The sequence below is a fragment of the Zootermopsis nevadensis genome, unplaced genomic scaffold (genome assembly GCF_977971745.1).
Source record: "Zootermopsis nevadensis isolate Lab colony 2312 unplaced genomic scaffold, Znev_1.0 Znev_ptg000022l, whole genome shotgun sequence".
NCBI lineage: Eukaryota > Metazoa > Arthropoda > Insecta > Blattodea > Termopsidae > Zootermopsis > Zootermopsis nevadensis.
The window spans coordinates 17,547,633-17,563,459 of NW_028259154.1; the positions used below are offsets into that span (position 1 = coordinate 17,547,633).

General features: G+C 38.0%; 1 protein-coding gene across 5 annotated transcripts in view; it reads right to left on the bottom strand.

The window, feature by feature from the left end:
* Positions 1–15,827, bottom strand: part of zfh2 (Zn finger homeodomain 2) — a 167,913-nt gene that overhangs the window by 18,447 nt on the left and 133,639 nt on the right. The gene's annotated exons all lie outside the window — the stretch shown is intronic.

The following is a 15,827-nucleotide window of genomic DNA, read 5'->3' on the forward strand; positions in this document are numbered from 1 at the left end:
TAAATTGTATTTTACAGGAATCACCAGACGAAATTAAAGAGTAAAGAAGCAAGCAGATTCTAGGATAAATAACATACATTTATTCTTAATGAAAGAGGAACCGTTTTAATAATTTAAACTAAGAACATGTTTCATTATTCGTCACAGTACTTCTGTATTAGCATAATGTTTTACTGCACGTCTAATTGTCAATAAATATTATTCAGTTCATTTGCTCATGCAAGATGCATGCGGGAGGAAACAATCGATGCATTTTGCAAAGCCGCATACCTTTTTTTTTTCCAGAACTATTACGAGCCTTCCTTCCTTCCATCCAACTTCGCCACTTTATAGAATAACAGATTCGTCGTTGCAGCCACGAAGATGAAAATTTAGCACCCTACTAATTTTTGTTTTAATTAAAAAATCTGTGCTTGCAGAAACTCGCGGGATATAGCTCGGCTTGCTGGGGAGATTTTATAATTGAACATTATGCCGCTCACAACCACCCCTGCGTCCTCCCTTCATCACCCCCATACACTCAAAACCACCCTTACTAAAAAGAAATCCAAGTCTCCGCGCTTCTTGAAGAACATTTCCCTTCTTTACCCCCCTTTCCTTTTTGTATTTTTAACTTTCTCCCCTCATTCACATTTTTACTTCCCCAAGTCGATTCTGCAACCCTCCAAACACATACACAACCCTGCACTTCGCTCGACTTCCTCACAACCCCCCCCTCCACCACCAAAACTGCCCTCCCACTATTAAAGCCTGGAAGCGCAAAAGAGAAACGGAAAAAACGAAGCCAGTCTGCAAGATGGAACGTGTAGAAAGAGGAATTAACAGAGGCAATTTAATTTTTATGGAAAATAACCAGGACGGCTGGTGGAGAAGTCTGGAAGGGAAGAAAAACGCGAGTATTTCCTGAGTATTTTTAATTAGAGGCTTCTACAGACATTATGATTAAAAGAAGGAAGCACCGAGGGAGACGGTGGATTCCAATTACTAAGGGTGAACGTGTGTGCACAGTCTACAAATACTGGGGGATAGAGCAACGGAAAGCTTTCTTTCTTTTCTTAAGATTTTAGGATTTTCCAAGTCCATTAAGTAAAATAATTAGTATATAAAACATTATTTTAACATCCCTTCAAGGTATAATATATCATAATCCAAAAGTCGAGAAATTAATATTTACTCTTTCCCTGAATTAACTTTAAAGCGTTTTCTTTTCAGCTGTACTCTAAGTTACTGGAGGCGTAACACTAGCAAGTCTGCATATTCGTCCGATAATCGTATGCGCGAGAGCCAAAAGTGGTTAAAGAATGTCTGTGCGCCCACATATATTCCCGAATATACTGAGGCAATTTTAATTAACTTTAAGCTCATAACTTTCATCACAAAACAATAAATCTCAGAATCCTGAAGATAATACAACAAATACAGAGAAAAATCTACGTCCTACGTGCGGAATAAGTTCCTATTGCTTTTCCTATCTTCTCCGTTCTTCTTGAAATCTGTTCTTGTTCCTACTCTTCGACAATTAATTTTAGCTGTCACCAGAGACAAGAGCCACTGCTGTTACATCACAACGCCGTAACAAGGAATTAACGCATTAAAGGCGCGTTAGTTCGCCAGGAGGCAGAAGGGGCTATGCCCTATGATACGGCGATGAAAATACCCCATTTACATTATAATACAGCGGTAGTTAGCGTGAGGTTTAAAATCGTAATTAAAAGGCTTATAAGTTGTCTTTACTCCTTCCCTTCCTTGCATAATTAAGCAATTAGCATTCACGCCGTGGCAGAACGCACAGGGGTGGAAATTTAAATACCAACCCTCACACAACTTAAGTCAAAAGACTAATTTTAACCCCTTCACCCTTCCTAACATTGATTTCGGCTTGCGAAAGAAAGAAGTTAGCAACCGCCTGTTGCACATCGCGCACGGGGCAGGGTTACGTCTTCTGCTAGAGCGCACGAAAAGGTGCGTCAGGGATTTGTTTTGCAGACACATCCGAGATGGATGTCTTGTGCCGTCGTGTACTGTGACTTGGAGAAACTAATTGCTCCGATAGTTTACCGTCTAACGGTTTAACAACGAGACTGTTTAAGCAATAAATAATGGCATCTTGGCACTGATTATGTTCTACTTATACGCCCCAATTCTCATCACATGTCATACACTTCTTCGTTTCCTTTCTTCTTCCACTGTTTATTTTTATTCTTATTTTGTATTAATTCAGATCCGGCACGCAGTACACTACTACGATTAATCGCTGTTTAGTATTTAACTCGGTGGGCGTACAGTTTTTGATCGCTCGAACTCTGGGACTGTGAGTTCGACTCCTACTGAGGCGTCGATTATTATCCATGTCTTTCAGTGCTATGCTGTCGTATGTTGATAAAGGTTCTCGAACGGGGGAGATTCTCGTCCAAGGGAAGAACTGATAAAAGTGTAAAAATGTAAATTACTAAGCTGCACAGGCTGGCACCAGTGGCTGATCCAGTCGAAACGATGAAGTCTCCAGCCGATCTACACGACAGCTAAGGTATTAATACAATATGACTGATTAGTAATATTCGTAGTACAAAATTCAACAGGCCCAAAGTTTTATTTTCTTAATAATTTCTGAAAGGGATTGTGGTAGTGGGTGATAACGTGCACCACATGTCAACGAAGAGGTGACAGCGGAGTAAAATCTTAAATTCAGAATTTACAACACATTTATGTTTTGTTAATTATAATTTTATACAGAATTCTTAATCTCTTTGTAGCTTAAAACTACGTGCGGCCGGCATTAAATTTAAAAATTATCCGTTTGGCCCGCGTCCGATTTGAGTTTGAAACCATCTGGTCTATTTAATTAACAAACGTGTTCCAGTTTCTTACGCGTTTAAAATGTGTTGACGCCACAGTATTGCATCTACCTGCATCAGGAAAAAATAGGAAATTAAAGAAACTGTGTAACAGAATGGAGGGCAGTTTCACTCTCGTATAATTTATATTTCGTACATGCAATAGAGCGAAGAAATAATGTACGCGGCTTTGATGACGGAATTGCCGGGAATAACATTTTTATCCCTCAAGAGAAGAGCTTCCGTTGCTGAGAATGGCGGTCGGCAGTCGACAGTTTCTTGCTGAAAGAGGATGATGAGGAGTTCTCGGCTCAAGGGCGAAATGATAAATAGAGAGAAGAGAGAACAGGATGATTTGCAGAGATTAACTCCAGAGCTGCGACGTTCACTTAATAAAGGGTTAAAACAATTTTGTATAACAAGTGGTAGCTCAGTAATTAAACACTCCATGAAATTAGAGGGTGAGAACGAGAGACAAGCTGAAAGGGGTGAGAAAAGAGGAACAAAATCCCACAAGTGGGTTCAGACAGAGATGGAGGGAGCGACAGAGAAGGAGAAAGTACTCGCTTTAAACAGACGAAGTTAAAATTAAAGGTGTTATATCATTACGTTGAAGACCTTCCGTAAGGTAAGAAAAGTGTGCGAGTACAAATAATGTTTACGTCCAAATTTTTTATTAATTAACGTTTCGTAATTAACAAGCACTGTTCATAAATTTTATAAATTAAATGTGTCAGAACAAAATGTTACGGATACAATTTGAAAATAAAAACGTGAGGATTACGGACGTCACACAATGAAGACGTCCACAATTTATAATCTGGCCTACGATTTTAAGGTGACTAAATAAAGGAGAATAAGCTTGGCGGATCAAGTACGATGCATAACAGGGAAGAGACAATACACACACAAATTCTGACGGGGATCTACAAGAAATAGGGCTACTTGGAAATAAAAGAAAGAATGTTTTTAAATATATATCTTAAATAAATAGATTATAAAATCTTGGACTGCATTAATGCGGTTCAGGTTAGATTTCGGTCAGCACGGCAATGAAACATCGTGTTCCATGCAAGCGAGGAATTATCTAATTTCCTCGGTGATATTCATTAGATATCTTTCTGTCCTACGGAAAATAATCACTCCCATCCCCCGATATCCACTGGATGAGCCATTTTGGAAATGATGGATTAGAGAAAAATTCCACACACACCCCTCCATCACTCTCATTGAAAGACAACACATAATAACAAATGTAGCTAAATTCATACGGAAGATACCTTCTTGGTTACGAAATAATTTCTGTCTACTTGTTGCTTCATATCTCTTGAGTCTTATGTTATCAAACACCAGCAAATTATGTTATTCTAAAAAGGCAAGAGAACGAGTCTGGCATTCATATCGAGGAATAAACACAGAGTAAAAGAGATATGTAGAATCTTAGTACTTTGAAAAGGATTAGTAAAATGTGAGATACATGCAATAATAACTACAGCTCTGGTGGTTTAGTCTACAGAAACATAACATCACGCACAAAATTCTCATCTGTTACAGGCCTAACAATTCAATTACCAAATGTTAGTAAGATTTAATATCTTAAAAGTCTCATAAATGGTTGTAAAGAAAGAGAGAACGAAGTGAAAGAACACGTCAGAAGCAGTGAACGTAAGGCAATAACGGTATGAGGTACAGAAAGATTGATAAACTTCTCGAGAGTGTCGATTATGTCTGCAATAAATCGCACCAGTTATGGGAGTCGATACTGCAATGGGCTAGGGAAGGAGGGGAAATCGAGACGCCGTGTGAACAGCACAGGAAGTATTTACGACAACGTTAAAAACGGAGATAACTTCTGGTTAGCAGGACACAGAGGACTCTTTTGGCTAGTGGCATATCTGCCTACAGCATCGAACCATTATTCCAGCATTTTTCTGCTCTTATTCAAACACATTCTATTGTGTGTGTGTGTGTGTGTGTTTGTGTGCGCCTATTATTTGTTTCGCTTGCTCGGACTTAAGAACAAGAATGTCTTAAATGTAAGCGACTGAAGACAACGAACTCGGCAAAATCTTGAAAGCCTTTTTATGTGAAGTGGGATCGCGTTTCAAATTGAAAAGAACGCCGGAAAAGTAGTACACTGTGTCTTAACAAAATTGACACAAAAAATCTGTGGAACGCAATAGGTCAATATTAAACAAAACAGGAGAAACATAAATTCCGTCCCATGCACTGAGTTCCATGTGGTGCAATTAGTTTCCTTACAGTTTTCTATCAGTAATAAATGGACATCATGGCTAAGTGGGGTAAGAAATACATTACAAAAGGCATTTAAAAAATGTCTGATCCCTAGCATACATTTCCGTTCTTATTAATGTGTTAGAATTTTGTCTTTATTTAAAATAACAGAGAAAACTACAGAACCAAAAGACCTAAAGAAGATATTAAACGTAATACTGAGGGCTGCATCCAAATGTGTACACATAGAATGTTCATATTATGAAATATGTGTTATTTCGTCATAACAAAACCAAGAATGTGGCCGATGTGTATTTTAGGATATCCTTTTCTCTTGCAGTTTTGTTTTTTCCTGTTTCGCTGGTGGTTGATAGAAAACCATATAAAGTTTAAGACATTTATATCCAAAGCCATTTCATCGCCAGGAAACCATTTATGGTTTACTATATAATAAGGACTATTTGACATTGACAAGGAATATCACTATATCCATACCACAGCGGTAATCAGTCTGATTGTAAAGATGAGTGGTATCACTTCTTGTCATTTACAGAATCAAAAACAAATAGTAACTAAGAACAATTAACCAAAGTTTGTTTCTTGTAGTGCACAAACATTAATGCCTTAGCTGAGAGACTATGTTGTTGGGTGCATAGCATAAGGAGGTTAAGGATTCACAAAGAAGATTGCAAATCTAATACACACGCGCTTACAGGTATCAAGTAGGAGTTTATTGAGCGACAAAGAAATACGATAAGTAAAACCCGGGAAAAGAACCGGTATTTTAGCTTCTGAGCGCGTGCGTGTGTAACGAAATGTTAAGAATGTCAGAAGGGGTGTGGAGCCACGATTTTGAATGTTCTGTGATAGAAAAATGGTTAAAAATCGCCTTAACTCCATCTGTTAGTATAAATTACAAATGCGGGGCAATAACATCATCACCCTGATGATGGAGGCAGCAGATACCTCTGAAAAGTCGGTAAACGTCTACCAGACTACACGGCGCTAAAATTCAGAAGGCAGCCATCAGTTTGTAATGAGTTTATGACTTCCTTTTTAAGAGAGAAAGCGATGGACAATTTTACGTTACTTATTGTCAGATTATGTCTTTATACGGAAAACCATAATGAAACTTTCCTTAATTATAACACCATTCAACGGGAAATGATTTCTTTCGTTATCTCAATTCCTAACTCTCATCATTTCCTAAACCTCTTCGCTCCTTTATCACCTTTCCTCCTATTGTTTCCTATTCTTCCCTTACCTTCCAATTCTCAATTTTTGAGCCCTTTGAACCATTCCTTACTACAGTAATCCTCTGCCTATTCGAATTTCTTAAAACAAAGAAACACGAGGTCCAATTAAACATAGTAACAGCGCTTTGTAATTTATATCTACGATTATTAAAATATGAAACATTTCACTCGCGTTACAGCGTAACAGAAGAAGAACAACACTGAACAGTATCTGCTGTCATGCGTCAAAGTTTCCCGAAGTCACCGCCATTCATATAAGTGCTATGTAAGCGTAGTTCCTTCCAAGTTTCTGCCTCATACAAATTACCTACTTCGCCACAACCAGAAAATCAAAATTCCCTAAACATGAAAACATCAAACTGGCTCTTATACACTTTCTTTAATAGACACCTGAAATTCGGAGCGTACCCCTGCACTCTCTCTCGTCTTCCTCGCTGTGTCAACAAGGTGCTAATGAGGGCAGCACTAGCGGGAAAAGAAAGGAAATTCTACGGACGAGGTTTATTCAGGATAAAGACTGAGCCTGTGTACATACAGGATACACTGCAAGCAGGAGCGGCCTCGCTCGGCTAGGGGTTGGGGTACCAGGTCCACGTCGCTTTGCACACAGTTCTCTCCAGAGGAATTGACGGACGGATGGATACACAGACGCGGACAGAAGAAAAAACAGAGATAATGGAGGATTTAAAACACAGTTTCTATAGGATGTTGCATAATAACTTTCTGACACGTTTCTTTTCGCAAGATAGGTCTACATCTCCTTAAAACTTTGCATACCGTGTAGTGTTTTAGAACATAAAATAAGCAAACAAACAAACTATTAACACTATAAAAAAAGATACTAGTGGCAGACGCGTTTCAGCCTCAAGAGGTCATCATGATTTGTTTTCTAAACCATTTCTAAACTAATTTTAAACTATTTTGATTAAATGAATTAATTTCACTGTTACCACTGATGATGGCCTCTTGAGGTTGAAACGCGTTTGGCAGTAGTGTATTTTTTATAGTTTGTTTGTTTGCTTATATTATGTTCTACATCTCCTGTTTCTCAGTTCAAGTCCACGTTCGCCCGTATTTGTAAAATTTGTAGACTAACTTCAAGTATCGGAGAGGAAAGCTACTAATCGTTCTAAATAGCTCATTCTACCTACGACTAAATCTAATCACTCAAGTAATAGGAAAATCCCTATAACTCTGGAAATATACTGAATACATCGAAATATTTAATTCACAGATAAATTCACCGTTTTAAAAATACATGTGTTACATACAGCCCAGCTGCACTATAACCGCGTGCTATCCTTTTACACTGCAGTATATGAGGACTGTCTTTAAATATCTGCCGTTCTGACAAAACACTTCAAAATCCTGACGTTATATTGGCAGCCACAGGAAAATGCGATCCGTAACACAGAAAATAGAAATGAAAATATTGAATGAACAGGCGGTTAGCTGTTGTCAAATATTCACCGTGTGTTATTTCTGTTAGCATTGCAAACATTCACTTGGTCCCGAAAGTTTTGCTTTAGCACGCAAAGTATCCAAAAACTACAACTGTATTTCCTCAACAATTTTAAAACTTCTAGAAATAAGACTCTCTTTACAGACAAGTATATGTACACATTAAATATAGAAACGTTAAAATTATATAAAAAGGCTCTAATACTATTATGTCATTTCTCGAGTAAATGATGTATACCAGGTCAGGGATTATAAATCATGTTCCGCTTTTACACTCGGAACGCAAGAAATTTTTTATAAAAGATAAATAAATCTTATATGACTTGTTCTTATGCAGTAACAACAAGATATTCGAAGGTGTACTTGTGCAAACATCTGTCCGATATCCAATATAACCCGATGTTTCACCAGTCCCAAAGAAACGGACGACTAAACGAACATTATTGCAATATTAATACAAAACTCGTGTGCCATATTTCGAACCCACCAGCTTATTGAGGTCGGATACGTATATTAAGAACTGCTGAACCGAGCACGTTAAGATGCATTATAGTTTAAGCCTACTAGAAAATCAACTACAGTATCAAGCGAATAGAGCTGCTTCTTTTCAAGACAAGTTCAAGTTGATAAATTAACCTCATACCGTACACCGAGAAAAATCATTCATTGACTTCAGTGAACACTTCCAAGCGCAGTCTTGCGGAATTAAACCTGCCACGCATTCCTAGTTTTATCATAATCGACACTAAAATGGAGGCAATGGATATAGTATCCTAGCAGCTAACCGAGACAAATTATTTAAAGCACATACGAGCCCCACGACAAGCGACAGTTGGGGTCAGGGTTTCGAATCCTGCTACGAATATGGATGTGTGCGTGCATTTATCATCTTTGCTTGCCATTTTACTCATAATCGGAGTTGCAGAGATTTGGAGGTTCTTCTTAAGCTGGTCTCCACCACACTGCGGACTAAGACAACTAGGAATCAATTCCCAGAATTAGAAAAACGGCAAAAACAGAAATAAAAAGACAAAGAATCTGTTTATTTGTGAGAAATAATTAAATTGGTCATTGACGTGAAAGCTTCTGGTCTCAGAGTCGCTGGGTTACAGGTTTTAATCAGACTTTGGACATTATGTTTGACTTTATTACCACCGACATTTACACTGACTGCCACGCAGGTTATCCTGAGTCCACACGCAGAGCAACAATTCAAATCGGGCGCCACGCAGGGTTAACTCAAAGTTATAGGGGGGATCAGCAAGTAGGAAGCGTCCACCAGGTTTCAGGAGAAACGTCCAGCGGACAACTAAGACATGGCCGTCCGAGAAAAATTCAAACTGAACTTGCAGAACAAGACAGTTTCGTTCGCTCCAGGCGCACTAAACTATGGGGACTTGATGACATTCACAAAGACTACACACACTTTAAGTTACGTGATAATCGGCCAGCAAACAGTATCGGACGACCGAATGACGCACTCAAATAGGATTCTCAGCATTATACTTAGTATCCTCCCGGCGGACGCAGCTCATAAATGACTTGAAGCCCTCACAGTCGGTCCTCGTCTTAAAAGATGGTGTGGGAACTGAGCAACTGTAACGCACGCAAATCTAGACCAAATCCGAATATGAGAAATATATGGAAATAAATGTATTCATACTCCATTATTAAAGATCCCAGTCTTATGATCTCATTTGCCACATACTTGATCGTACATGATACTGAAAGGCGTACTCAAGTATTAACAGGCCAGAGCTTGTGCGTGGAACAGAGTATGCCAACAAAGGAGTCGCGTGCCTGTCGTATTTGCACACTCGGGGAAAACCTACCATATGGACATAAGAAGAAGCGTCAAGTATGAATCTTTACACAGCCGTGTGTGTTCTGAACCCCAAGCAGCAAACAGTTCAGAAATTCGACATCTTAAAACGTCGATTCGACACATGAAACAAATGTTGATATATCTGCTTATAACTTCTGACCTCAAACACACAAATGTGTTTGCTGTTCACTAGCCCTTTTCCTCGGGTACCTCATTTGCTTTCTTGATCCATTTTACAAAGCTGATCACATAATACCACCATTATAACATAAACCTGAATTAGTTTTCTCGTATCTCGTTAGTACATCTGTCGAAATATTGTTCAAACAGAAGCTGTATGCCTTAAAACCTACAAATTACATACTCATTTCTTATAAAATGAGTAATTTTCAAGAACATCGTAAAATTCTATCTTGTCATTTCTTGTAAAAGAAGAGTCGAAATGGACATACAGAAACCACAATTCATTTAGTCCAGCTTTCAGTAAACCTCGACCACCATTTAAAAACTCTTGAGGGCTCTGGAAGATGTAACGTGGACTAATAAGATTTTCGTCTGCATTATGCGTTCATTTGAAATAAATACTAACTCATAAATACAACAGGCAGCTAAGCATATGCAGTGTAACAGAACGCAAAATGATATTACAATTTCCATACGTTCCTTCTGATACCAAAGAAACGATCGTTGCATACTCAGCACGATATTAAAATTACCCTAGAATTAGGTAGAAAACAGCATTAATCTTACGGAAATTATTTAAAAGAGACAAAAACCGGTGAGTGATTTTTTTTGCGTTCCCCTTCCTCAATGCATAATTTAAAACAATCTACTTTGCATCGCGTGTGTATGTAGAACTTAAATCTTGCATTTTCGAACGGAGAGGGAAAGTAGCTTTTATTTCGTTTAATATTTCATACGCCGGTTCGATGTTCCCTGCCGCCCACTTGAATCTTGCCGCATAGAACCCCCCCCCCTCCCAAAAGGCAACCGACACTTCCACAGACAAATGTGGTAAAATGGTGTTCTAATGGAGTATACACGTAATTTTCAAACACATTATTTGCAATTCTGCATACTTGTCTTACCAAGATGTTCATTTATTGCAGATAAAAATTTATTGTTGCAAAGCTAATCACATTACGACAATCGCAATGCAAAGTCAGAAACTATTCTTTTTTCGTACTTTGTTAAATAAGTGATACATCAGCAATGGTTAAGAAAACCCTGTAGATATTCAAAAGAAACTAATTACAAACACGCCTATTAATTTATTACACAAACCGTTTCTGAGACGTTTGTGCGTTCTTATATCAGCTGCAGATATGAGATGTACGGACAGGTATTAATCAAGAAAGCACATTAGTTCAACATTTGCTCATGTGTAACATGTGAATTCAAAAAGCTGTCAATATGCAATGAATGCATCGCTATTTCGAGGTACCTCATGTCCGAGAGAATTAAACAAATATCACAAATTCAAAAAGAAGGTGAGACTACCGCTTTCCTGATTTTCTGATAAACAAAGCCTTTACTTTGCCACAAGGTGCATGGTGCCTAGTTTTATGTGCCTGGAAATTGTGATTAATAAAATACGACGCTGCAGCTCTTAAAAAAGGGGACTGATAAGCAAGTTGATCCTCGAGGGTCTAATGAAACAACTGAGTCATTCTTTCCAAGACACTTATTTCATCCCTACTACTACATCCCCTACGTTTCAATCCCCTACAAATTCTTCAACCCCTAAACCCAAGTATCAACATTTCTGTTCCTTGTTTCTAAAAAAGTTAGGAAAACGTTTCACCAGAACACATTTACAGTTCTCCCTGCGCTGAAATCACCCGCGTTCTTAGCCTGCCTCGGTACTAGATAAAGGCGAATGATCGAATTCAAGATCCGGTGTTCTCCCCCGACGAAAAATCTCTGTTACCCTGCAGTGAATCGAACTCTTATCCGGGCACTGTACTGACAAAACACAATGTCCTCTACGAATATTCTGACACGTTCCGTGCCCTAACAAACCAACGAAACCCATTTTTCTGCGGCCTAAATTTGTAAGTGTGTACGAAACTGAGGGCACACTTTCGTGGAACTTGACTGCATTGTGCGCCCATACGACTCTACAAAAAGTATATTATGGCTGTATTCTCCAGGATAAAATAATATTTGGCCATGCCTGCATATTGTGTACTTTGCATCTCGAAGATATTTACAAAATTCCTTAAGCTTTTTTGTTGTTCTCACGCATGTTTGTTTGATGTTACACAGTTCTGTTTCATATTTATGGTAAACTTCGACAGAATTTTATAGGGAACGCCTCAACTTATTGACAAATAAAATACAATATATATGTCTGATATTATTTTGCCAATGGACAGAAACCGATCCAATATCCGAAATGGTTTGTTCTTTTCAAAGTTCTAAACTACGGGGAAAATAAAGAAACCTGGCCACACATCGTCAGAAACCTTTAGATTTAATACTATATAATGTTTTAATTTCATCTTCAACTTCCCTGTAAAGCGTTTTGCGATTGGGCATATTTATGCCTAAAAATAGTTCTACTGTGAAGCACGATGATGACTCAAATCGACTCGGAATTTTAATTATTTTGTTATATATCCGTTGGCTGCACACCTGTAGAAGCTTACAAAACAACATGTACAACTTAAATCCGAAAATAAAATTTTGTGTTTTAATATATCGTTGGTACGTATTCGTATTTCTTCTGAAGCAGTATAGCCTTCGACCTTGCATTTCTTACTTCACACTGTATTTGCATTGCGATTACTAAACTTCACTTAAAAATTTAACGTACCAACCGATCAAACTGACTTTAAAGTTTAAATTTGGGTCCTTTTGTAGTCTGCATAATTCCTAATTTCTCAACCACTGTATTTTCATGTGATATAAACCTCAAAAGAAACAAGAGAAGTTTCCTTTCAGTTTATAATAAATTATTAAATGTTCATTCTATTTCACTTATGTCAACGCTCAGAACTGCACCGTGTCATCTTGAACAAAAACCTTGTACAACCCTTTAACTACAAGCGACACCAGTAGCCTACCTGAAAGCACATAAATGTTATAAAGTCAAAATGTGATACTTTTCCCTTTGCACCACTCGCATACAATTCTATGGGCGTGAGTAAATGCAACATGAGGGGTTCTTTCAAGCTGTCTGTTCGTCTCATACTTTGCGGCTCGCCTATCCTCAGCAAGCCTCTAGGCCCAGTTATTTCTTTATAAGTTAGGCGCTTTGATAACACCCCATTTCTTTCATTCCATTTTTTATTTCATTCTATCTTGTGACCTCTTTCTTATTTATCCCTTACTAACCCTTTCTGTTGGTAGTTATCTAATATGTATGTCATTCGGTTCATGTATATGCAAAAGCTAAAACAGCAGCAATGCACGGAAAGTGTGACAAAGAAATCGACATATGGCATGGGAGAGGCTAGCCGAATGGATCCTTCAGACTTGCAATGTTCTCTGTTTTGTGTGTTTCTATTTTTCTGTTTCGGAAAGAATTCGATAAAATCGACAATACAAAAACACTGGTTATCTTGACGTTCATCGGACAATTATCTCAAAGAAAGAGTAAATGGCCATAAATTCTGCTTGTCGTAAAAAAAAAATTCCTTAAGATTACAAACTGAGTATCTGAACAATTTGGCTGAGATTCAAAACCTTATGGTCTTACACTGTTCGTTCACATCACTACATTCGGGGAAGCCGTATGGACGCTGTTCACAACAGGAAATTAAAATTACTATAATGGCATGAGAGTCACATTAAGTTTTATGAAAATCGTTTAATAGGGTAACGAATCGACAAAGAGAGAACACAAATATTATGACACCATACGACAGTAATGTGAGCGATCAGCAGATTAGGACTATAATATTAATGTACATAGCAAAAAATGCAAGTATTATAATTTGATTATAACATCCAGTTTACAGCAGTAATTACTTTGTAAAGTAGGCACGACATAGCCTCCCTGTAAAGCCATTGTCGAAGATGACGTACAAAAATATTAAATATAATAACACAAGTCCAATGTTGCTTGGAAACTTCAGAAATTAAATTGACCATCATGCAGTAACAAACGGTAATGGATTTTGAACCCCCCATAGCTTCATTGGAAGGTACACAAATACATTTCAGCTTTATGGAAAATAAAGGCCGTCCACAGAAAATGTGACAGTAACAACGACAGATGAAGGCAGAAGGGGGAATGCGTGAAGAAGACACGCAGAGAGAAATATCGCAGTGGGTGCAGGGGTAGGAGGGGGGATAATGCCCCTTCGCCTTCTTTTTGTTCATTATCAGGGGTGATATAGAAGCTTTATGCTCATATCTGAAGTAGCAACCTCCATTAAGCAAGTCCTACATACGACCATAAATAATATTTCCCCCCATTCATTTTTTGGCAACTTCTGTAGCCTTTTTATACATCACTTACATTAACTAGGGGAAATATCAATACATAAACGAACATTCTATGACAAAAACAAACTGCAAACCGTAATGAAAAGAAAGAAAATCCATTTAGCAACTCACCGTAACTATTTATTCTGCGGTTTAGGACCTTCGGAGAAAATTTTTGACTTGATAGTACTCTACTCGCAAACTAACGTCGTGAGGTTGATCTGCATACATTACGAGGAGGGTCACCCTTTCTTTCACGAGCCTGAACGTAAACTTGTCACCAGGACCAACGACTCGCCACTCATACCCACACAATTTGCATGACACACTTCTGCACGTGCGTGCAGACATTTAAATAACGCACTCTTGTCCCGGACTTGTCATATTATCTCTACCTGGACTGAAGGGATTTTATTTGCTAACAGTGTTCACAGAGGATCATTCACAGGGACACACAGCAGCAATACAACAGACTGAAATGCATTCTTAAAAGTACCCACTTCCTTCATGGCACAAGCGTAATAAGTATGCAGACACATCACACAAACATTCCTGGCTGTTATCCCACCGAACCCAGACACACTACGGCCCTTACATGACGTTAAATTGTTCGAATCTTGGACAGACTGAAGAGCTATTGTTTTTTGTCAATATCATTGGCTAAATCTGCAAGAATCCCTTCATAAGCCATAGCTACCACCTACTAACCACTCTTTTCTTTGTAGTCTTCTCTATCACCCGTGCAATTACAGTAGTTACTTCATATCCAGTGATATTAGTGAACGAGACATATGAGATTTCGTATAATTACAAAATTAAAAACGTGCTAGTACAATGTTTAATAATTTTATAGCTTCATAAAGCAGAGTTGCTCAGTTAATCAAGAAATCACCCTCCTTCCTTTTAACCGGAAGGGTCATTATTGAGTTCACAAAAGCCTGCTACTGAACCCCATCTTGAGGAAGATGAATCCATTCCACATTCTCACACCTATTACTTTAAAGTAAATTCTAATATTATCCTTCCATCTACGCCTAGGTCTCCCAAGCGGAATCTTCTCTCCATGTTTTCTGGTTAAAATTCTGTCTATGGTTACATTTCCCGTTTCGTGTTGTTTCTCTTGAAAAAGTGTATTATGGGAACAGTGTGTATTGTGCCTCTATAAATAGCATGGAAGCAACGACCAAGATGGTACCTTGGAATAAACGGTTGCTTGACGGCTGCAGACACACTTTCAACTCCTACAAATAATATCTACACATATCCAGGAAGATAATCAAATCAGTAACTCCATTATTAGTTTGCCAGTACCAAGCTAATATAAAACATGCGCTGTTCATGCGTAGTAATTAAAACTAACAATTATTTCAACAGTTTCATACATACTTGAAACGAATATAGAACCAAGATTCATGTTTAAACATATTGATGCATTTACTTCAAAGTACCTGTAAAATTACATAACATAACCAACCAATGATTTCTCTTAAACCCAGAAATCAGCACTCGTGCTTACCTCTCAGGGCTGCAAGAGAATGACACATGCAAGATTCCATTGCTATCGCTCAAAAGCAGGAATATACTATAATAATATCCCAATGAATCAAAATAATTTTAGCTGCTGGATTAATTTATAAACTTAATTTTTACAATTTCAAGAAACATGTTCTATTCTGAAGTCAAAATAATTTTACAAACGCTTGTTTAATAAATTATAACGTGCTTGGTGAGTGATTAATCAAACACACTCCAACAAGGATTCCAGCAGTACGCTAGACAAAC